This window comes from Bubalus kerabau, chromosome 10 (assembly GCF_029407905.1).
Source record: "Bubalus kerabau isolate K-KA32 ecotype Philippines breed swamp buffalo chromosome 10, PCC_UOA_SB_1v2, whole genome shotgun sequence".
Taxonomy (NCBI): Eukaryota; Metazoa; Chordata; class Mammalia; order Artiodactyla; family Bovidae; genus Bubalus; species Bubalus kerabau.
This window is the reverse complement of record NC_073633.1, coordinates 87,979,477-88,004,408: the sequence shown is the minus strand read 5'-3', so window position 1 is coordinate 88,004,408 and position 24,932 is coordinate 87,979,477. Positions and strand designations below refer to the sequence as shown.

General features: G+C 40.0%; 1 protein-coding gene across 47 annotated transcripts in view; it reads right to left on the bottom strand.

Moving 5' to 3' along the window:
* Nucleotides 1-24,932, bottom strand: part of SIPA1L1 (signal induced proliferation associated 1 like 1) — a 512,605-nt gene that overhangs the window by 277,192 nt on the left and 210,481 nt on the right. For 29 of the 47 annotated variants that reach the window (XM_055538499.1, XM_055538521.1, XM_055538523.1 and 26 more), the window contains one exon: nucleotides 18,581-18,641. The exons of 1 other annotated variant lie outside the window; for it this stretch is intronic. The gene's annotated coding sequence lies outside the window, so the exon portion shown is untranslated. Of the gene's footprint in view, nucleotides 1-18,580; nucleotides 18,642-22,034; nucleotides 22,150-24,932 lie in introns of all 47 variants that reach the window. 17 more of the 47 variants (XM_055538504.1, XM_055538534.1, XM_055538533.1 and 14 more) reach the window with 1 other exon arrangement.

Genomic DNA, 24,932 nt, shown 5'->3' with positions numbered 1-24,932 from the left:
GATGCTAAATAATGCAGATGGAAGGTTCTAGGTAGGCATGCCTACATCTTAAATTTTAATAAATACTCCCAAATTACTTTCTAGCAAGGATCCCACATCAGTGTGGATGAGTTCCTTATTTTTTTTAATATTTATTTATTTATTTTTGGGGCTGCATTAGATCTTGGTTGCAGCACCTGGGATCTTCCATCCTGGTAATGGCGTACAGGATCCAGTTCCCTGGCCAGGGACTGAACCCAGGCCCCCTGCATTGGGAGCATGGAGTCTCAGCCACCAGACCACCAAGGAAGTCCCAGCACCTGGGTGAGTTCTTAAAAAGGTTTGCCTACGGTTTGCAAGGCACTGTGCTAATTACAGAATGCACAGTCTAATAAAACAAAGACCCTAAACATGACTCATCATCATCAAGACTGTAGGGGAAATGGAAGAAAATACATGAAAACAGTAGTTTGTCCTGATAGGAAGGAATATAAGCAAGCTTATGAGTAACTGCTCTTTATATTATCACTAATTAATCTTTTAAAAATAAGCTTTTTAAAAAAGCAGAATGGAACCACATCAAACTAAAAAGCTTCTGTACAGCAAAGGAAACTATCAACAAAATGAAAAGGCAGCCTACTGAATGGGAGAGGATATTTGCAAAGAATATACCCAATAAGAGGTTAATATCCAAAATATACAAAGAACTCTTACAACTCAACATGAAAAAAAAAAAAAAAAAAAAAAAACCAACCTGATTAAAAAGTGAGCAGAGGATCTGAATAGACATTTTTCCAAAGAAGACATACAGATAGCCAAGAGACACGTGAAAAGATACTCAACATCGCTAATCATCACAGCAATGAAAATCAAAAGCACAATGAGGTATCATCTCACACCTGTCAGAATGGCTATTAACAAAAAGACAACAAATAACAAGTGCTGGCAGGAATGTGGAGAAAGGGGACCCTGTGCACTGCTGGCGGGACTGTAAATTGGTGTAGTCACTATGGAAAAATTGTATGCAGATTCCTCAAAAAGACTGAAAACAGAACTACCATGTGATCCAGCAATTCCACCTCCGGGTATTTACTTGAAGAAAGCAAAAGTACTAATTCGAAAAGATACGTTCACTGCAGCATTATTTACAATAGCCAAGATACGGAAGCAACCAAACTGCCCATCAATACATGAAGGGATAAAGATAATGAGGCATGTGTGTGTGTGTGTGTGTGTGTGTGTGTGTAATATTAATCTGCCATAAAAACAAAATACTGCCATTGGCAGCAAAACGGATGGACCTTGAGAGCATCGTGCTAAGTGAAGTCAGTCAGAGAAAGACAAATAACATATCATCTCACTTACACGTGGAATGTAAGACAGAAACAAACATGCCAAGCTCATAAGTACGGAGAACAGATCGGTGGTTGCCAGAGGTAGGGGCTAAGGGCAGAGTGATAGGGGTGAAGAGGGTCAAAAGGTACAAACATCTATTTATAAAATAAGTAAGTAAAGGGGATGTAACATACAACATGGCAACTACAGTTAATAACACTATATTGCAAACCTGAAAGTTGCTAAGAGAGCAGATCCTCAAAGTCCTCATCACAAGAGAAAAAAAAATGTAACTATGTATGGTAACAGGCATTAACTATACATATCGTGGTGATAATTTTGCAATGTATGTAAATGTCAAATCATTATGTTGTACACTTGAAAGTAATACGTCATATGTCAATTTTACTTCAACTGAAAAAATGAAGAAGACAAGAAATACTTGCGCTATACCAAAAAATTCCTAGGGGATCCATGCTTTAGAAAAATCTAAATAAATGTGTAAATTTATCACAAATGAAAGTTCAGAATCTGAGTCTTAAGGTTCATATGGGAAAATAAATGAGCAAGAATAATGAGAGTAATTAAGAAAAACAGAGTAATAAAGGAAACCAGCTTTAATCCTTGCCAGATAGTAAAATATGTTATAAATATGTAACGAAAGTGTGAAGCTGGTTTATGAATAGACCATAAAACCAAGGATAAAATAAAAATTCTAAAAATACTTCACAGAGTTTGATATAGGATAAAACGTGACATTCAAAATCAAGGCAAAAAGGATAAATTACTGAATAAATGGTACAGACAAGAGAATGGGATATCAACTCATAACAACTCCCCCCAAATTGATCAAAAAATGTAAACATTCAGAAAATTACAATGTATTAAAAGAAACCAGGAGATATTATTTATCCTCTTTGAGAGTATAAAACCCTTCTAAGTAGGACATGAAATCCAAAACCCATAAAATAAAAGATAAATAAATTTTGATTATCCAAAAGTAATAAGTTTGCCACACGGCAAAAGCTACAATAAATGACAAAATATAAACCCGGGGGAAAAAATCAGCAGGTCCTATCACAAAGAGCTAATTTCTTTTTTTACATAAAGAGTTTATCTCATTAGATAAATGGGCAAAAGATCACAAGAGTCAATTCACAGAAAGGAAAACCACTCTTAAATACCCAACAGTATGTGTAACCTCATGTATAACGAGAAAAACGCACAGGAAAACCACAATGAGATCCCCTTGTTCAACTATGAAACTGACAAGGATCAGAAGGTTTATTCACACACTCCCAGAAAGAGGAAAGAGGAAGGCAGGCATACACTGCCGATGGGAATGTAAATTTATATGTCTATGGAAGATAGTTTAGGAATACTTATCAAAGATGTGAAGATACACATTCTTAAGTGTTGAGGTGGTTTTTAGTGGGGGAAATAATTTTATACCAAAAAGACATAAATGTGTGACAGATGGTAATGCTTTTTTTTTTCTTTCTATTCTTGGCAGGGTCCCTTTTTAGCTGAATGGCATTTGCTTTTTTTTTAAACTGAATTATAGTTGACATACAATATTATATTCATCACACGTGTAAAACATAGTCATTCGACATTTGTATTTATTATGAGATAATCCCCACAAAAGGTTTAGTTACCACCTGTCACCATACTAAGTTAATACAGTCTTACTGACCATATTCCTATGCTGTACATTACATTCCCATGACTTATTTTATACACAGAAGCTTGTATCTCTTGACCTCCTTTACCCAATTTGCCCAACCCAAATCCCCTCCCCTCTGACAACTACCAATCTGCTCTCTATGAGTCTGGATTTTGTTTTGTTTTGTTTTGTGTTTTAGATTTCACATATAAGTGAAAGCATGAGGTATTTGTCTTTGAATTATTTCACTTAGCATAATGCCCTTAAGACCCATCCACGTTATGGCAAATGGCAAAGTTTCATCTTTCCATGGTTGAGTAACTAACAGTCCATTGTATATCTGTACCATATCTTCTTTATCCATTCATCTATTGATGAACACTTAGGTTGTTTCCATATCTTGCCTACTGTAAATAACAATGCGATGAACACAGGGGTGCATATATATCTTTTCAAATTAGTGTTTTTGCTTTCTTCCGATAGATACCAGTAAGTGGGACTGCTGGATCATGGAGTAGTTGTATTTTCAGTTTTTTGAGGAAACTCCATACTGTCTTCCACAGTGGCTACACCAGTATAAGGATTCATATTCTTCAATCTCCAAAAAACATCTACTCTGCTTCATTTACTACACTAAAGCCTTTGACTGGGTGGATCACAACAAACTGAGAAATATTCTTAATGAGATGGGAATCCAGACCACCTGACCTGCCTCCTGAGAAATCTGTATCCAGGTCAGGAAGCAACAGTTAGAACTGGACATGGAACAACAGACTGGTTCCAAATTGGGAAAGGATTACATCACGGCTGTATATTGTCACCCTGCTTATTTAACTTATATGCAGAGTACATCATAAGAAACACTGGGCAGGATGAAGCACAAGCTGGAATCAAAATTGCCAGGAGAAATATCAATAACCTCAGATACGCAGATGACACCACCCCTATGGCAGAAAGTGAAGAAGAACTAAAGAGTATCTTGATGAAAGTGAAAGAGAAGAGTGAAAAAGTTGGCTTAAAATGCAACATTCAGAAAACTACGATCATGGCATCTGGTCCCATCACTTCATGGCAAATAGATGGGGAAACACTGGAAACAGTAGCTGACTTTATTTTTTCGGTTCAGTTCACTTCAGTCGCTCAGTTGTGTCTGACTCTTTGTGACCCCATGAATTGTAGCACGCCAGGCCTCCCTGTCCATCACCAACTCCCGGAGTTCACTCGAACTCACGTCCGTGGAGTCGGTGATCCCATCCAGCCATCTCATCCTTTGTCATCCCCTTTTCCTCCTGCCCCCAATACCTCCCAGCATCAGAGTCTTTTCCAATGAGTCAACTCTTCACATGAGGTGGCCAAAGTACTGGAGTTTCAGCTTTAGCATCATTCCTTCCAAAGAACACCTAGGGCTGATCTCCTTCAGAATGGACTGGTTGGATCTCTTTGCAGTCCAAGGGACTCTCAAGAGTCTTCTCCAACACCACAGTTCAAAAGCATCAATTTTTCGGCACTCAGCTTTCTTCACGGTCCCACTCTCGCATCCATACATGACCACTGGAGAAACCATAGCCTTGACTAGATGGACCTTTGTTGGCAAAATAATGTCTCTGCTTTTCAATATGCTATCTAGGTTGGTCATAACTTTCCTTCCAAGGAGTAAGCGTCTTTTAATTTCATGGCTGCAGTCACCATCTGCAGTGACTTTATTTTTGGGGGGCTCCCAAATCACTGCAGATGGTGACTGTAGCCATGAAATTAAAAGACGCTTGCTCCTTGGAAGAAAAGTTATGACCAACCTAGACAGCATATTAAAAAGCAGAGACATTACTTTTCCAACAAAGGTCCGTCTAGTCAAGGCTATGGTTTTTCCAGTGGTCATGTATGGATGTAAGAGTTGGACCGTGAAGAAATCTGAGTGCCGAAGAATTGATGCTTTTGAACTGTGGTGTTGGAGAAGACTTGAGAGTCCCTTGGACAGCAAGGAGATTAAACCAGTCAATCCTAAAGGAAATCAACCCTGAATATTCACTAGAAGAACTGAGGCTGAAGCTGAAGCTCCAATACTTTGGCCACCTGAGGAGAAGAACTGACTCATTGGAAAAGACCCTGATGCTGGGAAAGACTGAGGGCAAGAAGAGAAGGGGACAACACAGGATGTGATGGTTGAATGGCATCACCAACTCAATGGATAGATATGAGTTTGAGCAAACTTCAGGAGACAGTAACGGAGGGAAACCTGGAATGCTGCAAATGCAGTTCATGGAGTCGCAAAGAGCTGGACATGGTTTAGCAACTGAACAACAACATTCTTTAACCCAGAAACTCCTCTACATAAACCTATACACTTAAAGGTTCAAGGACAGCCACAGCAGCACTGTTAACAATGTTAAAAGGTCAGAGAAACTTCAAGTCCATTAATAAGAGACTGGATAATAAACTACAATCATAAACTGGAATGAAACAGAATGAAAGCACAGTACAGTATCTTCCCTGGTGGCTCAGATGGTAAAGCATCCACCTACAATGGGGGAGACCTGGGTTCGATCCCTGGGATGGGACGATCCCCTGGAGAAGGAAATGGAAAACCACTCCAGAACTCTTGCCTGGAAAACTCCATGGACAGAGGAGCCTGGTAGGCTACAGTCCGAGGTCACAAAGAGTCAGACACAACTGAGCAACTTCACTTCAAACTTTAAAAAGCATACATACTAAATGCAATATGACATTTCTGGATTGGATCCTGGAAGAGAAAAAGGACATCAGCAGAAAAACTGATGAAATCCAAATAAAATCTACACACTTTAGCTTCACTGTGTAACCTTTTGGGTTTTACTCTATGGGCATGTAATAATTATTTGAAACATAAGATTTAATTGTAAAAAACCTAATTACTTTGTGATTGTACTTTCATCATTCATGGCATTCATATCCTTCGACATACTGCTAATGAGAAACACCAAGGGTACATGTATTGCTTCAACACTTCTAATACTTCCATTACTGTACCTAAATACATACCTGCCTCACCTGCTAGGTCTTAGGTCCTTAAAGGTGGAGGCCAAGCCAGCTCAGCTCTGTCCTCAAGGAATCTGGAGAGTATTTGCCACATGGTAAGAGTTCAACCGGAGAAGGCAATGGCACCCCACTCCAGCACTCTTGCCTGGAAAATCCCATGGACTGAGGAGCCTGGAATGCTGCAGTCCATGGGGTCACAAAGAGTCGGACACGACTGAGCGACTTCACTTTCACTTTTCACTTTCATGCATTGGAGAAGGAAATGGCAACCCACTCCAGTGTTCTTGCCTGGAGAATCCCAGGGATGGGGAGCCTGGTGGGCTACCGTCTATTGGGGTCACACAGAGTCGGACACGACTGAAGTGACTTAGCAGCAGCAGCAAGAGTTCAACCAATGAGACTGAAATGATTATGCTCAACTTTTCATTAGTATGGAATTTTGTATTTCAAATATCCAAACAGTTCTAGGAGTTTCCTCTGATCCTTAGTTCATAACGATATGGAAAAGGGAAGCAAGGAGCAGAGATGGGTGAAGTGCTTCTCACTGGCAATCTGGGCAGGAACATGGAGGCATGTTAGATAAATGACCTCCAACCTCACTTCCTAAACATTTTGCTCTGTGCTGGAGCTGCAGGGACTATAAAGACAAAATGAAGCCCTTACGGTAAAAGTTAGGCATAATTAATGTCAAGACTTGAAAAGGTGAAACACCCTTGGATTCTCAAAAATGTTTTCCACAATGGCCATGAAATGCTTTTCAGAGAAAAATATCACTTATTTACACTGTTGGTGGGAATGTAAATTGGTGCAGGTACTATGGAAAACTGTATGGAGGTTCCTCAAAAAACTAAAAATTGGGCTGCTATATGATCAAGTAATCCCACTGCTGGGCATATATCCAGAGAAAAATGTATGTACATATACACACACATTGGAATATTACTCAGCCATCAAAAACAATGAAATAATGCCATTTGCAGCAACACAAATGGACCTAGAGATTATCATACTAAATGAAGTCAGAAAGAGAAAGCAAAATACCATATGGTATCACTTATATGTGGAATCAAAAATACAAGAGAAATCAACATATCTACAAAACAAAAATAGATTCATATATAGAGAACAAACTTGTGGTTGCCAAGAGGGAGGGGAGAGGAATGGAAGTTTGGGGTTAGCAGAAGTAAACTACTATACACAATGGATGGGTAAACAACAAGGTCCTGCTGTGTAGCACAGGGAACTATAGTCAATATTCTGTCACAACCATAATGGAAAAGAATATATATATATATATATATATATATATATATATACACACATACAATATATATATACATATATATATATGAACACACACACATAAAAAACTGAATCACTTTTCTGTACAGAAGAAATTAATATAACACTGTAAATCAACTATACTTCAATAAAATTTTTTTAAAACAGAGTGTCCAAAGAAAAACATCCTAGCCTCCAACCCCATCAACATCTACTTTTCCAAACATTCAAAACACAAAAGACAAATGACTTAGGAAATATTCTGAGGTCCTTGAATGGGTGAAGAAATGCTAATGAATTTGTCCCCAAAGCATCAACAGTGCTGTTCCATTTCCACCAACTCAGAGCCTTAAGTCTACACACCACACCACAAAGCAATAAGACGTGGGGCAGACACTGATCTCTGTGAATACCTGTTTTGTAAGGTACAGAAATGCACAGAGGACAGTTAAGGCTCCTGCTGGATGTCAAATTCTATCAGACCTCTTTTCCTTCACACCTCAAATATAAACTAAGGCACTGCAGTCTTTTCACACAAACTCACACATCAACAGACCCATTTGGTCTGTGCACTGGGAGAAGCTTACCCACATTACTTTCTCCCTATTTCCAGAGTGGCCTACATATGAGCCAGCATCACATACGAGCAGTTCTCAAGTCAAGGAGAAAAGGATTTATTCAACTTGTTGAAATGAAATTAAAATATGTATGCTGTACAATGAAACATTCACTGAATTGTGCTTTCATTCATATTCAAGACTAAAAAAGTTTCTAACTTGGCTTCCACGTGCACTTTCATGTACTGGTTAGTCCACATACAACATCTGCAAGCTATCCTTACAGGTGCACATTTCTACTTGATCTTTTCATTTTACTTTTATTTTGTTGACCACTTTTTACAGCACAGAAAAAATGATGGAAACACTGGGGGAGAGTCACAGGCAAACTTATCCATAGGCAATGATACATGATTGATCAGAGGAGAGTTTTGTTCTTGTTTATTTAACATAATCCTTAGTTCAAACTGACTGGGCTGAAAGATGATAGTGTAAAAGGCAGAACAGAGGTCTGTGAGCAGCAGCAACATGATAAAAGCATGGTTTAATGCACGTTGAGAGCTTATCTCTTTCCATTGAAATTTTCCCTTTCAAAACACAGAAATAACATTGTGCTGCTAACAAATATAACTGTCTTCTAAAGCAGTTATTTCCCCCTAAATAACCAGCATTTACAGTACAGGTGCTTTCTAAATAATATGGGGAGAGAGACGAGTTTTCCAAGAAGCCTTCAAATGAGCTCAAACGTCCACAGTGAAAGACACATCTCAGGGGATGAGGACATGAGATAATATCCATCTGTCAGGTGAGCCAGAACAGCCTCCCTCAGAAGGAAAGATGACTGACAGGTGGAGAGAAGAAAAGGAAATGCCAGGCAAGAAGAAAGATGTGCGTAGGAGCTACCACTGTACTTTCTCAAGAAGCAGAGACACAGTGTGACGTGATGTGCGGCAGAGATTATCTTAGTCATTAAGTCAAACTGAAGGGGAGAATGTATGTCACTTCACACTCTGAGGCTTGGTTTCCTCATATGTTTCAGGGGAAGGGCAGACCATGTGATTTGGACAGCTCACTTCCTCGGAGGCACTGCGCTGGCGCCGAACACCCTATAACCCTTCAAGGCGTGTGTCTTAGGAGCCCATTTGATTGATGAAGAGAGAGAGGCTCAGCATCCCGATGGGACCTCTGGTTACACGGCTTTTTTAGACATTAAAAAGAATATGCATGATAACTACTGTGGAGAAAGAGGGGGCATGATACTAAGACGGGCTTCCCAGGTGGCTCAGTGGTAAAGAATCTGCCTGCCAGTGCAGAAGCTATGGGTTCAATCCCTGAATCAGGAAGATCCCCTGGAGCAGGAAGGAAATGAAAACCTGCTCCAGTATTCTTGCCTGGGAAATCCCATGGGCAGAGGAGCCTGGCAGGCTATATAGGTAGCCCATGGGGTCGCAAAGAGTCAGACATGACTTAGTGACTAAACAACAATATTAAAACTGACTTAAAAAATCCGAGTTCCTGAACATAACCACCTAATAAAATAATGACTATATTCTTAAGAGAGCAAAGGAATAAAGGAACTGTATCTATCTTCCCTGTCATGCCAGACAAAGGAAAGGAAAGGGCATAGAACGTTCTTTACTTTGAAGAGTGTCCTTAAGAAGTCCTTCAAGGGAAACCACAGGACAAAGAATGGTATGTCTTCCTGTGGCGGCAGTGGCTCTCGTTTAATTATGCATTCCTGCAGGGTCCATAACGAGGTAGGTGCTGCCCTGAACATTCAACACGTTCCTTAGCGGTCAGAACAGGGGTGAGCAGTACACTGAAGGAGCCATCCATCCTCAGAAGCGCTGAAGATAGCCCTCGATGCAGATTCTAAAACGAGCTGTTATTTCTATACAAAAGCTCAACAGCCATTATGACAATTTACCTGTCATTATTTAACTGCAGAATTCCGTATGTATAAATTCACATCTGGCAGCAAGAGAGTCCAATAAATAAAACTAGCCTTAAAACTTCATAACCAAATTTAGAAGTTAATGAGGTCTACTTATTTGTAAGTAAGTCAGCTCTTCAAATTTAGCCCCTGCCCCATCCCATTTCTCTAGATAAATATGTGAAATTAAAGAACACATATTTATATTAAACCCTCTCTACTGATGGGAGCCACTCTGGTAGTAAAACAATTTGGGAGTATCTATTACAACACCCCATGACCTGACAACTGCCTAGAGAAACATACGCCCACGTACGCAGTGCCAAGGACAAGGATATTCTTTGCAACCTTATTTGTATTCAGAAACTACTGGAAACAATATAGAAGATCAGCAATAGGAAAATGGCAGAAAAACTATGATATTTTCCCATGACTAGTCCATATAACCTAAGCAGCAGTTTAAAACAATGAACTAGATTTACTTCAACCAGCATGGACAGATCCCTGAAACATGTTAATGTGAAGTTTTAAAACACAAAATATATTTATATTATAAATACCAAATCAACAAAGTGTTTGCCTCTGGGGAGCCAGCAAGAGGAGACAGGGAGTAAATCTTATAAACTCATTTATTACTTTTATTAAAAAGTTAACTTTAAAAAACACCTTGCAAGGATGTTACTGGGTTATCAAATAGCAGGATTACAGAATAAGGCACAATATCTCTGTGCTGCAGATATCTCTGCAAACACTGCTAAATTAAAATCTAATCAAGTATAAAAGAAGACAAACTACCAGGAGCAACCAAAACATCCATAAATGAAGCTGGGGTTGTATCTGATGAAGAACAGAAGACTCTGTCAACTTAATGGCCACAAGAAGCTTCAGGTGGTGTAACACATTATTACTGGTGGAGCCTGTCAACATATTCTTTTTCCAGCCTAAAAACTTTTGACAGTAACCAAAAAAGGACCTAATATAGCAATGACAAAATTATGTTAACATCACTAAATGGAAACAGTCATGCTCCCTTTTAACCACTAAGAGTCCTTTCCCACCAGTGACCAACACTCATGTGAGAATGCAAACCTAACTTTTAATAAAGATCAGCTTACACTGACAACAAGGAAGAGGGTCCCCTCTGGTAGGGACTCTCCAGAAATCAGGGCCTTGCATGCGCACCATTTACTTCCTTTATTTGCGACCCTGTCAGCGAACCATCTCATGTATACAACCATGCATTTCTATCCCTCAGGGAAAATAACATGGCTCTAAATTTAGGGAACCACCTCACCAACGTTATATCTATCTGTAACTGCTGCTAAAGTGAGGAAAGATGGAGGCAGGGAGAAAGGGGGGCGTGGGGAAGGAAAAAGAGAAATAACCAATTTGTTGTAAAACTACATATAATCAAAGTAAGATTTACTTTAAATACAATCAAATGCATCGTTCTGATTTTTAGTTATTTTAATGCCATAAGAGTTAACAGAAAAGAAAAAATCATGGAATAAAAAATAACAAAATGTTATCCTTATATTATTGTTAAAAACAGCATGCAAAACATGATCCCAACTTTGCTTTTAAAACGTACAGTCACGTAGGACAAAAATGAAAGAAAATTCTTAAAATGCTAGCAATCCTAAAAAGCAAATGACCCAGTTTCCTCTACAATAAATCACACGAACAAGAAGGAGAGAAGGGAAAACGTTACAGATTAAGAAAGTCTTTAAAGTGACAGATGCAATGCGTTCATCAGGTTTGGATCCTGATTCCAACAAACTGTAAAATGACAATTTTGAGACAAAGGAGAAGGTGAACATGGACTCCAGGACAAACTAGACGCAAATAATATTAAACCATAATCACTCATTTCATTAAGGGAAATGATATTGTGACTCACTTTAAAGTCATTTTCTGTTAAAAAAATACTTAGTGATATAGTTATAGGTTGAATGGTATAATATTCGGTCTGTGCTTTCACACACACAAACAAAAAGTTTTTAAACCATAAAACAGGAAGAAGATAAATGAACGAGAAAGGTAAGATGCCTGTACTTGTTGAAGCTAGACTGATGGGTACATGGGGGCTTGCTGTGCTGTCCTATTTTTGTGAATGTTTGAAAAAGCTCACAAATAAAAAGTGAAAATGCTTGCAGGTATAGCTGTCTCTCAGAGAAGGCAATGGCACCCCACTCCAGTACTCTTGCCTGGAAAATCCCATGGACAGGGGAGCCTGGTGGGCTGCAGTCCATGGGGTCACGAAGAGTCGGACACGACTGAGTGACTTCACTTTCCCTTTTCACTTTCATGCATTGGAGAAGGAAATGGCAACCCACTCCAGTGTTCTTGCCTGGAGAATCCCAGGGACGGGGGAGCCTGGTGGGCTGCCGTCTATGGGGTCTCACAGAGTCGGACACGACTGAAGCGACTTAGCTGCAGCAGCAGCATAGCTGTCTCTGGTGGAAGCAGCTGGGTGAGCTGGTGGGAACTGGGTGTTTTTACTTTGACATCTGGGCCTTTTACGAACATCCAGATTTTACACAGTAAATATGAATTACTTTCATTATTTGAAGAAACAAATATTACTTTTTTGGGAGATATATTGACAGATGGTGGATGGATGGATGGATGGATGGATGGAAAGATGGATAGGTCTCTCAATGCCCAGTTCTAATAATGCCACCTTTGTGGATTTTAATTCTCCCTCTGCTGACACCTAAATGCATTTTACGTATACTTCCACTAAAGGCCTAATTACATTTGATTATTTAGTATGACAATTTTTAATTGTATCTTATCTCCCCCTCCAGAAAAACAAGAAGCATTTCTTTTTTTTTTTTTTCGTATTTTTTTCCTGGTCACCACTAAGCAAAAAGCTCTCTCTATATATTAGGCATTAAATAGGTGCACACTTAATTAACTTTTCCACTAATAAATTCAGAGAGAAAACAAGTGGCAACAGCAGTAGAATAAATATCCTACTGCTTGTAACCACGAACGCTTTAAGGTCAGAACACGCCCAGAGGTCCCTATACCCATCAAATGTTACCTGGTCCATTTCTCAAACCATTTATTTTCCAACTGACTGGGGAGAAAAACATCAGTCGGTAGCAGAAAGCAGTTAGTCACTGAATTGAGTTAGATTTTTTTTTTTAATGACTCCATGAAAAAAAAAAAAAATCAAAGTCTATTAGTTTTTGAGCAACCATCCATTATTTACCTACTGAAGACTCCTCCAGAGCACTGATCAGTCCATTTTCATTAAGGAAACCATTACGGGAAGAACACAGAGCTAGCCATGTGCAGAGACAAACAACAGTTTGACATACATCCCCTACTCTGAAAAGGCTGATGTTATTTGGAAGGACTGTACACCCAAACCTCTCACAGACTCACTAGAAACTTGCATGTTCTATGCAGATGTGAACTGCACAGAACATGGTGGTTCTTCAAGCCTTCAATGCTTAAAAGCCCTTTTCAAAAAGACATAATAAAGTCCTCCTCCCAGGAGAGGGAGTACCAAAGCACAGCATTACTGGATATTGCTACACGTAAGACTTCACCTGCGATATGATCTGAATTTGGCTGTTATGGGATTTTGACAAAAGCCACGCAAACACTGGTAAGACATTTACAACTTCCTTTTATATCTAAAAGATTCTTCAGTTCAGTCACTCAGTTGTGTCCGACTCTTTGCGACCCCATGGACGGCAGCACACCAGGCTTCCCTGACAACATTAAAACAAAGCCCAGGTTTTAAATTAAGACTCCACCACCTAAGAGTTTCCAAAGCCCTTTGAGAAGCATCAGGGCATCATGAAGAAATGGCAGGTGCAAGCTCTCCCCAAGCTTCACCTCCCATTCCATCCTGTGATCCACTTCCAGAAGCCAGGTGTTCAAGAATGCTTTCACCCCTAGTTTTCAAGGCTGGAAGGGGAGGCAGGAGCAGAGCAGAGCTCTGCATACTTCCTACCCTAACCTCCACTCACGCTCACACACAGTTCGTGTTCTTGCTTCTCTATTCTCTGATTCCTTATGTAAGAAGCTCAAATCTACTTTATGAGCAAATTTTAATTTATTAGACAGTCAACAAAGTGGGTAACATGGTATAATCGTAAAGAATCGAATCCATACAAATCCAGGGCCTCCAGAATATGAGCAGGTACTAATAAATAAGTCACAGCTCCAAAGATAATTTAATTCCTGTTCTCATGTGTTCTATTCATCCCTAGAATGAATTCAGAAGAGGCAATGCTCTATTAGATGTGGAAACTGTATTCTCAGGTTCTAAAGATAAAGGTTAAGAATTCAGCGAAAACTTTTTCAGACTGAAAAGAAAAAGGTGATGCTAGGATTAGCAAATGTGAAGGGGTCACTCTACAGTTCTACAGGCTGTTAAAGAACAAAGAAGAAGCCTTTAAATAACAAATTAGCATAATCAAATAATGTTGAAGTGATTCCTGGGCATACAAAATTCAAGTCAAATTAGTCATGGCCAAAGATAAAAGGCAGAGAATTCTGGCAATGACATCCCACTCCAGTACTCTTGCCTGGAAAATCCCATGGATGGAGGAGCCTGGTAGGCTGCAGTCCATGGGGTCATGAAGAGTTGGACACGATTGAGAGACTTCACTTTCACTTTTCACTTTCATGCACTGGAGAAGGAAATGGCAACCCACTCCAGTGTTCTTGCCTGGAGAATCCCAGGGATGGGGGAGCCTGGTGGGCTACCGTCTATGGGGTCGCACAGAGTCGGACACGACTGAAGCGATTTAGCAGCAAAGATAAAAGGAAAACTCTGCACTCATTCTTATGCTACTCTAAATTTTTATTACCTTCATATTACATTATACTTAGCTTTTAGTTAATGGGCTTCCGTGGTGGCTCAGCTGGTAAAGAATCTGCCTGCAATGCGGGAGACCTGGGTTCGATCCATGAGCTGGGAAGATCCCCTGGAGAAGGGAAAGGCTACCCGCTCCAGTATTCTGGCCTGGAGAATTCCATAGGCTGTACAGTTCATGGGGTCACAAAGAGTCGGACATGACTGAGCAACATTCACTTTTAGTTAATAAAATTTCAGCTAGTATTTCTCTGAAAAAAAAAATCTAAAAAAATGATGCAAATGACTTGTTTACAAAACAGAAGCAGACTCACGGACTTAAAAAACAAACCTATGGTTACTAAAAGGGAGAGGTATGGGGGATGGATCAATTAGGAGTTTGGGATTGAGGGCATGGAAACCCATTCCAGTATCCTTGCCTGGAGAATCCTATGGACAGATGAGCCTGGTGGGCCAGGTGACCATGAGGTCACAAAGACTTGGACATGACTGAAGTGATAAGCATGCATGCACATACTCCAATATAAAGTAAAAATTCAGAAAAAGATAATAAAAGATTTTAAATATAAAATTTAAGCTGGTATATATTTGAAAATATTGATTCCCTTTTGTACCCTCAATCCCACTGTGAAACTCCAATTCAGGATGAGCCTCAGAATCTAACAAATCTACTCAGGTAAATATTTGAGCTCTTCTTTGCAATAATATATTCAAACTCGTGTTTTTAGTTAATCTACTGTCTGTCACTGGGCTATGTTTAAAGAGGAAACTGTACTGGATATGAAGAGCAGTTCTCTCATGTTTTAAGGTAGACATAATTTGTTGAAATAATGAGAAAACAGAGTGCATCCGTGGATGAGACGGGAATCTACAAGATAGACAGCCAGGGAGAAAATGTTTTCCCAGCTTCCATTTCTTAACTCATGTGTGAATCTGCTATCGACAGTCTATCATCCTGATGACCAATGTAAGGCATTTTGATTATTAGATTTCTTGCTACCACTCAACAGAACACCAAGGAAAGTCTAGGAGAATACACTAACTTTTTTTTCTTTCCTTTTTACACTTACTAAATGGTTGCGACTTCCCATAAAACAACAAAATGGATGTCTTTACTTTTGTGTTTTATATACACAAGCTATTAGTCTTAGTAAATGTGACCAGTGTTCTTCTTTTTTATTTTGAAGAAAAAAAAAAAAAAGAAGTGGAGAGCTTTATAAAATTTTCTCAGGGGCTTCCCTGGTGGCTCAGTGGTAAAGAACCCGCCTGCCAATGCAGAAGACACAAGTCTGATCTCTGATATGGGAGGATCCCACATGCCACGGAGCAACTGGGCCTGTGTGCCACATCCATTGAGCCTGTAACCACTGAGCCCCACGTGCTGCAACTACCGAAGCCCAGGCACCCGAGAGCCTCTGCTCCACAACAAAAGAAGCCGCTGCAGTGAGAAGTCCATGCAGCGCGACTGGAGAGTAGTAGCCCCTGCTCACTGCCAGAGAAAAGCCCATGCAACAGTGAAGACCCAGCACAACTAAAAATAAATAAATACAATTAGTTTTTAAAAACTTCCTTAGTTATTCTCTCATGAAAAGCAGAAGCCTAGCATCCAATAACCACACTGCAACAAAGGGGAAAAATGTAAATAATATCTCACTTAGCTATGAGTAAATAACTGTCCATACAAGAATGGAAAAATCCAAAGAAAAATATACTGGAGAAAATTATTCGAATGTTTCAAATGTTTTTAGTGTAAAGCATATAATTTAGTCAGAGATCACTTTCGATTAACATTACTATTTCTCATTGGGTATTTAGAAAAAACACAGCATTTTTTTTTAATTTAAGGAAAGGAAAAAAGTATGTTTTCTCAGTTATATTCCAGAACAACACTACTCAAAACATAAATAAAAAGTATAAAAATGATGCCCGTAATAAGATATACATGGTGGTGGTTTAGTCACCAAGTCATGTCCGACTCTTGTGACCCCATAGACTGCAGCCTGCCAGGCTCCTCTGTCCATGGGATTCTCTCCAGGCAAGAATACTGGAGTGGGTTGCCATTTTCCTTCTCCAAGATACATACAGGACCACATATAAAATACAAGGTATTGTGAGTTTGGGTTTTCTTGGGTATTTTTTGCCTTTTTGGATTTTTACCTTGCAGGAAGGGAATGGTTTGGATATTCCTTACATAGAAGTTAAGAAAGGAGTATGGATTTCGAAAGCCACCATCAGGCCACCAGTAGGTCTGCAGAACTGTTCCATCATGGCTCCTTCCCCTCTGCCGTCTGAGTAGCTCCAGCATGTACAAATGCATAAGCGAAGACTCTCCCACCTCACCTAACAGATGTCCTGTACCAGCATCATCAGATATTACCACCATTAAAAATTCAACTGAAATCAAAAGGCAGGGTGTGGCTGCTCCACCATAAAACCTACACGAGCTTGGCCTCACGGTAACTCCCAAACCTAACACTTTGACTAGCTGTCATATTCCAGTGTACCAGCCAGGAACTGATCCTTATTTAAGAGTGTTTATAATACTTTAAGACATACAGGGAGTGCACTGAAGGTGCACATTTCAAAAGTACACAGGTACTGAGGAGGGAAAAAAAGTAAATCTTGAAAAAGAACTTCCAAGATTGAGGCGAGAACCAGAGGGCACTCAACAACATGCACTGATTTTTTTTTGTCCTTGGCAAAGTACATGAGCTACAGCTCCCTACGCGGAGCAACCCTACAGGCTGTTTGCTTCACCATTCAGCAGTTTTTGATGGTTCCAAAGAGCTACATTCTCAAAAGTAGTTTTTCAGTTGTGTTACTGATTTAAAAAAAAAAAAGAAAAAAAAAAAAACTCGAGCTCTTCAAACAGTTAAAAATCACAGAGATTTAAAAATCTTTCTTGGAGTCCCACCTCTTACAGATTGATTCTGGGAATGGTCAAATCAATGCTAACAGGAAAGTGTCCTAATGTACTTGAAAAACATTTTCAGAGATAATCATTTTCCCCTTTCTCTTACTGAAATTCGAGGAAGGTCAGAAATAGCAAGCCACTTTGAAATCAGTGCTCCAATTACCCAGCGGGCATCTGAAAAGAAGCCCTTAGCTCTGCACAAAGGTTTGCAGAGGTGAGATGCTCAGATAACCTTGACCGTCCTTCATAGAATGCAGTACTCCAGAAGAGCTGGCTCCTTAGGCAATTTGCTATGACAAAGCAGATGATAAAAAAATTCCAAACTCATTGTTTCAGCATCTGGCTAAGAGCAGGGTTAAGTACAAAGTAACAAAACCAAAGCAACCTACCTAATGCCAAATCACTTGTTTTATCTGAATTTAGGAGCTTAGCATATTATAGTATTTCAGCCTATAGAAAACTCTCTTTCTATCAAATTAAACTGTTATTTTGTTCAATGAGAATGTCCCTTGACAACTGAATAAAAGCGTTCGAAAAATATCCACTAAACGTTGGGATAAGCCCAGGACAGAACTGGGTCTCTAGCCAGCAGTAAACAAATGCAATCACTCTGAATCAACGGCAAATGTCAATCCAACAGATCATCCAGCCATCTCTTAATTTTTCAGGAGCTTGGTGTTCCAAATGATAAACTAACACATCAGGGTTAACACGATTCTTATTTAGAAGCAGGTTAGGGTACAACCTCCAGTCAAATTTTAAGAAACAGAGATGTTCTGAAATGCTGATGGAATGAAAATAATCATGTAACAAAAATATTACTAAGTTGCCGGAAAATTTACTCTATAATGATGAAAATGTTGAATTAGAAATCAATGACTAAAAACTGCACAAGAGTCTCCTGTCTTCCCCATTTCTGCCTCTCAGCTATCAAAGGAGGAAAAAACAGTGGGGAAAGACATACAATCCACATTTACCAAATCAAAAGTTTGCTGTAAGTGGCAGGTTTTCTAACAATAAACTCTGAGTTCAATGATCCTTTGTAACTAATCGACCAACTCACCTGATTCATGAGTCGTGGTAAATCTTCCTTCCAACTCCAACTTGAGGTATTCTCACAAAACCTAGAGTAAAATAATTATGAACTTCAGTATGATCAGATTATTCTCAAATTTTGAAAATAGTAATAAAGGGGGAAATCATAGCTACCAATCAAGTCATAACTGTGAAATGTTATGCTTTCCCTCTAAAACCCTCTTTAATTTGTAATCTCTATGTGTAGTCAACATACATCTAAATTTAAGCCAAACAATAGCCAATTCTATTTACACAACATTCTTTTTCTTGAACTTTTTATATTGTATAATATAAAATTTACATTTATACACCACAAAACTGGGGTATAATCGATTAACCATGCTGTGATGGTTTCAGGCGAACAGTGAAGGGACTCAGCCACACACACACGTACTCATTCTCCCGCAAACTCCCCTCCCATCCACGCTGCCACATTAACATTGAGCAGAGAGAGTTCCATGTGCTATACAACAGGTCCTTGTTAGTTATCCTTTTTAAATACAGCAATTTGTACATGACCAAAAGACACTTACTCCTTGGAAGGAAAGTTATGACCAACTGAGATAGCATATTCAAAAGCAGAGACATTACTTTGCCAACAAAGGTCCGTCTAGTCAAGGCTATGGTTTTTCCTGTGGTCATGTATGGATGTGAGAGTTGGACTGTGAAGAAGGCTGAGTGCCAAAGAATCGATGCTTTTGAACTGTGGTGTTGGAGAAGACTCTTGAGAGTCCCTTGGACTGCAAGGAGATCCAACCAGTCCATTCTGAAGGAGATCAGCCCTGGGATTTCTTTGGAAGGAATGATGCTGAAGCTGAAACTCCAGTACTTTGGCCACCACATGTGAAGAGTTGACTCATTGGAAAAGACTCTGATGCTGGGAGGGATTGGGGGCAGGAGGAGAAGGGGACTACAGAGGATGAGATGGCTGGATGGCATCACCGACTCGATGGACGTGAGTCTGAGTGAACTCCGGGAGTTGGTGATGAACAGGGAGGCCTGGCGTGCTGCGATTCATGGGGTCACAAAGAGTTGGACACGACTGAGCGACTGATCTGATCTGATCTGATCCCAAACTCCCTAACCATCCCATCCCCCGCGCACCACCCCAGCAACCCATAAATTCATTTTCTAAGCCTGAGAGTCTCTTTCTGTTTTCTTTCTGTATTGTAAGTTCCTTTTTGTCATTTTACATAACAAATCCTTAAACCTGGCTATTCAACCTCTATGTAGATTGCCAGTCCAGGACCTCACCCCACATAATCTGATCAGGGAGTCTGGAGAGAAATCCTGGAAACTGTATGATTAAGAAGTGCCCCCCACGAGGTGATTTTGATGTAGCTGGTGATAGACTTGCCTAGTGGTTCTCTACAAGGGGCAGTTCCATATCCTGAGGGACATCCTGCAATGTCTGAAAATATTTTTGGTTGTCACAAGAGAGGAAGGGGATATATACTACTGGATTTAATCAGTAGAAGCCAGGGATGCTGCTAAACAATCTATAAGGTTCAGGACAGTACACTTAATCAGCCCAAAATGCAAACAGTGATGAGATAGAGAAATCTGTTCCAAAGCAACCAAATACTCTGATGATTTAGAAATTCCATAACCCTCTCACTGGCCATTTCATGTAAGTTATATATAAACTGTACCAGAATCACAAGACATCTCCTGTGGCTGCAGGCATCAGACATACATTGCTGTTGTTCAGCTGCTCAGTCGTGTTTGACTCTTTGCGACACCATGGCCGGCATCAGGATCTTTTCTAAGGATTAAACTCTTCCCATCAGGTGGCCAAAATATTGGAGTTTCAGTTTCATCATCAGTCCTTCCAATGAATACTCAGGGTTGATTTCCTTCAGGATGGACTGGATGGATCTCTTTGCAGTCCAAAGGATTCTCAACAGTCTTCTCCAACACCACAGTTCAAAAGCATCAAAACTTTGGTGCTTAGCCTTCTTTACGGTCCAACTCTCACATCCATATATGACGACTGGAAAACCATAGCTTTGACTAGATGGACCTTTGTCAGCAAAGTAATGTCTCTGTTTTTTAATATGCTGTCTAGGTTGGTCATAGCTTTTCTTCTAGGGAGTAAGCATCTTTTAATTTCATGGCTGCAGTCACCATCTGCAGTGATTTTGGAGCCCAAGAAAATAAACTCTGTCACTGTTTCCATTGTTTGCCAATCTATTTGCTATGAAGTGATGGGACCAGATGCCATGATCTTCATTTTTTTAATGTTGAGTTTTAAGGCAGCTTTTTCACTCTCCTCTTTCACTTTCATCAAGAGGCTCTTTTGTTCTTCTTCACTTTCTGCCATAATGGTGGTGTGATCTGCGTATCTGAGGTTATTGATATTTCTCCCTGCAATCTTGATTCTAGCTTGTGATTCATCTAGCCCAGCATTTAGCATGATATACTCTGCAATAGAAGCTAAATAAGCAGAGTGACAATATACATCCTTGACATTCTCCTTTCCCAATGTGGAACAAGTCTGTTGTTCCATGTCTGGTTCTAACTGTTGGTTCTTGACCTTCATACAGGTTTGTCAGGAGGCAGGTATGGTGATCTGGTATTCTCATCTCTTGAAGAATTTTCCACAGTTTGTTGTGATCCACACAGTCAAAGGCTTTAGGGTAGTCAATGAAGCAGAAGTTGATATTTTTCTGGAATTCTCTTGCTTTTTCTATGATCCAATGTATGTTAGGAATTTGATCTCTGGTTCTTCTGGCCTTTCTAAATCCAGTTTGAACATCTGGGAGTTCTTGATTCACATACTGTTAAAGCCTAGCTTGAAGAATTTTGAGCCTTACTTTCCAAGCATATGAGATGAGTACAGTTGTGTGGTAGTTTGAACGTTCTTGGGCATCGCCTTTCTTTGGGATTGGAATGAAAACTGACCTTTTCCAGTCCTGTGGCCACTGCTGAGTTTTCCAAATTTGCTGGCACATTGAATGCAGCACTTTAACATGCCCAACATTAAAACCCACAGTGAAAAAAGTGCAAAGTGTTAATCACTTAGTTGTGTCTGACTCTTTGCAACCCCATGGATTGTAGTCCAAGAGGCTCCTCTGTCCATGGGATTCTCCAGGCAGGAATACTAGGGTGGGTAACCATTCCCTTCTCCAGGGGATCTTCCCGACTCAGGGATCGAACCCTCATCTCTTACATTACAGGCAGATTCTTTACAGTATGAGCCACCAGGGAAGTCCCAGTACACATGTACTGCCATAAGGCAGTACATGTACATACTTATTTCTAAAAATGTTAAAATAAGTCAGACTATACATGTCCAAAAGAGCTTCCAAGAAATCTATTTTTTAATGTTTGGGGAAGTGAACACTATTTCAAACTGGGTTAATTTCCAAACCCTGTTCCTAAACATATAAAGTGGAAGACTAGAAGAATAAGAAGAATCAAAACTTAATTTCACTCACAGATATTTCCAATTCCTGTTGAAGACAAGGTGGTAAGTTCGTCTTCCAAACCTGTCACCTTGGACTCCCATCACTCATTCCGCCAAATATAAAGGGACTTCAAAACTTATGTTACCTGCATTCAAAACAACACTCGCTGAGGGCTTACCATGTCCCGGCACTATGATCTTACATAATACAGCAGAACAGAGTTCCAGAAAACCCTGCAACAGGTCCTTCCTACCATAACCAGTGGTATAAACATCAGACAAAGACTGTGGTAAAAAGAACCTATAAAGAATATTCTGGGCACGAGATACCCCAGATAATAAAAATTGCAGTTTTTACGTGCCTGCCCTACAAATTGCACCTACAGAATGGGAAAGGAAGCCTGAAATATTTGAAATATGTACTGTTTTTTTATCTTAATTAATAAGCTATAACCAGCTAATTACATAAACAAAACATACCTGACACTTATAACCTACTTAGCTACATGAACAAACATGCCAACCTCAAACTCAAGTGAAAGGAGGTGATTTCCAAACACACTTAGAAAGATTCCACCAGAATTACTGCATTCCAACTGGACAACATTTCCATATGTTCTAATTACAGTCTGATTTCTTCCCCTGAGTCCCCAGTGCTATCAAGGAACTACTCAATTAAACTCACCCAAATCACCCCAGGCAGCAAGCACCTGGATAGCTGGTGGGTAGACTGGTATTCCTATCTCAAAGCACCACGGGGTTCAGGGGTCCAGGCAGAATGTGTACCAGAGGCAGGGTTCCAATCTGGAGCTCCCCACCCAGCCTGAGCATCCGAGAACAAGCCAAATGATGAGAAGCTTTGTTGAATGACATGCTTTCCCAAAGGTAGGGCTCACACACAGTCTAGACTCAAGATGCCTGTTAGCTCAATGAAGAGCCCATCCTACCTCCCCTACAAAAAGAAGACCGCTGGGGAAGGAAGAGAGCTTCAGACAAAAGCAGAACAGTAGTGATAAACTTATTAACATCCACCCATGGCTCCAGCTTTATGAAGCAAAGTAATTTGGGGGTCTTCCTTTCTTTCTCCAGGGAAGGAAGAAAGGAAAATCCAAAAATGAATAGGAAGGTTCAGAAATATTAGTGCACAATCTGAAATTTAAGCCCTCCTTTCATTTTTCTAGATTTAAATCGGCCTTCAAACAAAAATCCATAATTAAATTTCAAAACATAAACATTTCCTTTTTTTTCTTTCTCTCTCAGCAGTAAAATATATTCTGTTCCAAAAAAGAAAGGTTGCTCAATTTCCTGTCAAAGCAATGCAGAGAAGGCCACCTACACTATAAAAGCAGCAAGGAAAAAAAAAAAAAAACAAACATGCTGAAGAAAAGCCTGTATGTGTGGGAGTGTTCTAAGTGCAATGTAACTACCACTCTGGATTTTAAAAGCTTTTTTCCTCGATCATTCTGAGAAATATGAAAATTAGTGTAACTGCTGAAGAAAAGCCTGTCCTCCAACCTATCTAAGGAAAACAAGCCCTATGACGGATTTAGTTCCACCAAAGAAAGCAGGGGGCGGGGGTGGGCTGGGGGGGCGTGCACAATTCAAGGCCTTACACTGTGATTCTTTGTACTAAGGAGGAAGGGCAGATTCTATCAAATAGATAACTTACATGGAATGTTCTCTGAGCTAAAAGGCTGCTCTGAGAATAAACGCTCTCCCCCACAGCATCCTACTCCTATCTAGAACCACACAAATTTTTAGACTAGGGCCTTTATCCTAAACCTCTGAGGGCTAACCACTAACACACACAGTCATAAGACAGCTAGATTGTGGATCAGTATAGCACTGAATTCGTCAATTTCCCCTAAACCTGCTTATACTTTCTGAATACTTAAATTCTAAGACAGCAACCAACCAGCCCAATACATTTTACTAAAAGTCTGAACGTGAACATGCTCAGCACTAAGGCAGAGGCAGTAGAGTAAAAAAGCAGCAGCAAAAAGCTTCAGCAGCTCACCAGAGAATTGAGGAGAAAAGAACAGTACCCAGAAAATAAGCTGAAATTAAACACAGCATTATCTTGAATTGCAACGCAGTGAAGTGCAAAGTTTCTGTAGATCATACTTTCCCTGGAAAGCAGTGCTTTGCTTTTTCTCACAAAAGCAAAACACAGGTGAAGAGACATAAATAATGAACCGGGAAAAGAACATAGTAAGGAGATGATGGTGAATATTTTCAAACCGGAATACCAAAAGACAAATGGAGATATGACAGGAAGCCGCACAGGAAGGGCAGTTGCCAGACAAGACAGAACAAGAAAGGAAATCTCTTCAGCCTTACATATGACTGGCTTGATAAGCTAACAGTTTTGAAAAAGTAAACTCACAGGAGAGGTCTTCTTCCTTCTCTTTAATAATCTCAGGCCAACCTACCAAAAAAAATTTTTTAAAACACTGCAAGACTAGAATAACTTAATTTCCCCAAACCACTTGAGAAAGAAAGTGAACTCACCCAGTCATGTCCAACTCTTGGCGACCCTATGGACTGTAGCCCACCAGGCTCCTCCGTTCACGGGATTGTCCAGGCAAGACTAATGGAGTTGGCTGCCATTTCCTTCTCCAGGGGATCATCCCGACCCAGGGATCGAACCCGGGTCTCCTGCACTGCAGGCAGAAGCTTTACTGTCTGAGCCGCCAAGGAAGCCCACTTGGGAGTAAATGGCAAACATCATGGTCTATCACCCCTACAGAGTGTGGTGAGTCATTTCTATAAACAAGGACATTCTCCTCCAAACCTGCAATAACTACAACCATCAGGACCCAGAAATTAACAGTACAGTCACCAAATCCACAGTATGGTCAGCTAATCCACAGACCAGCCTTGACTTGCTCCACTCACCCCACAATGTCCATTTTAGTAAAAGGATCCA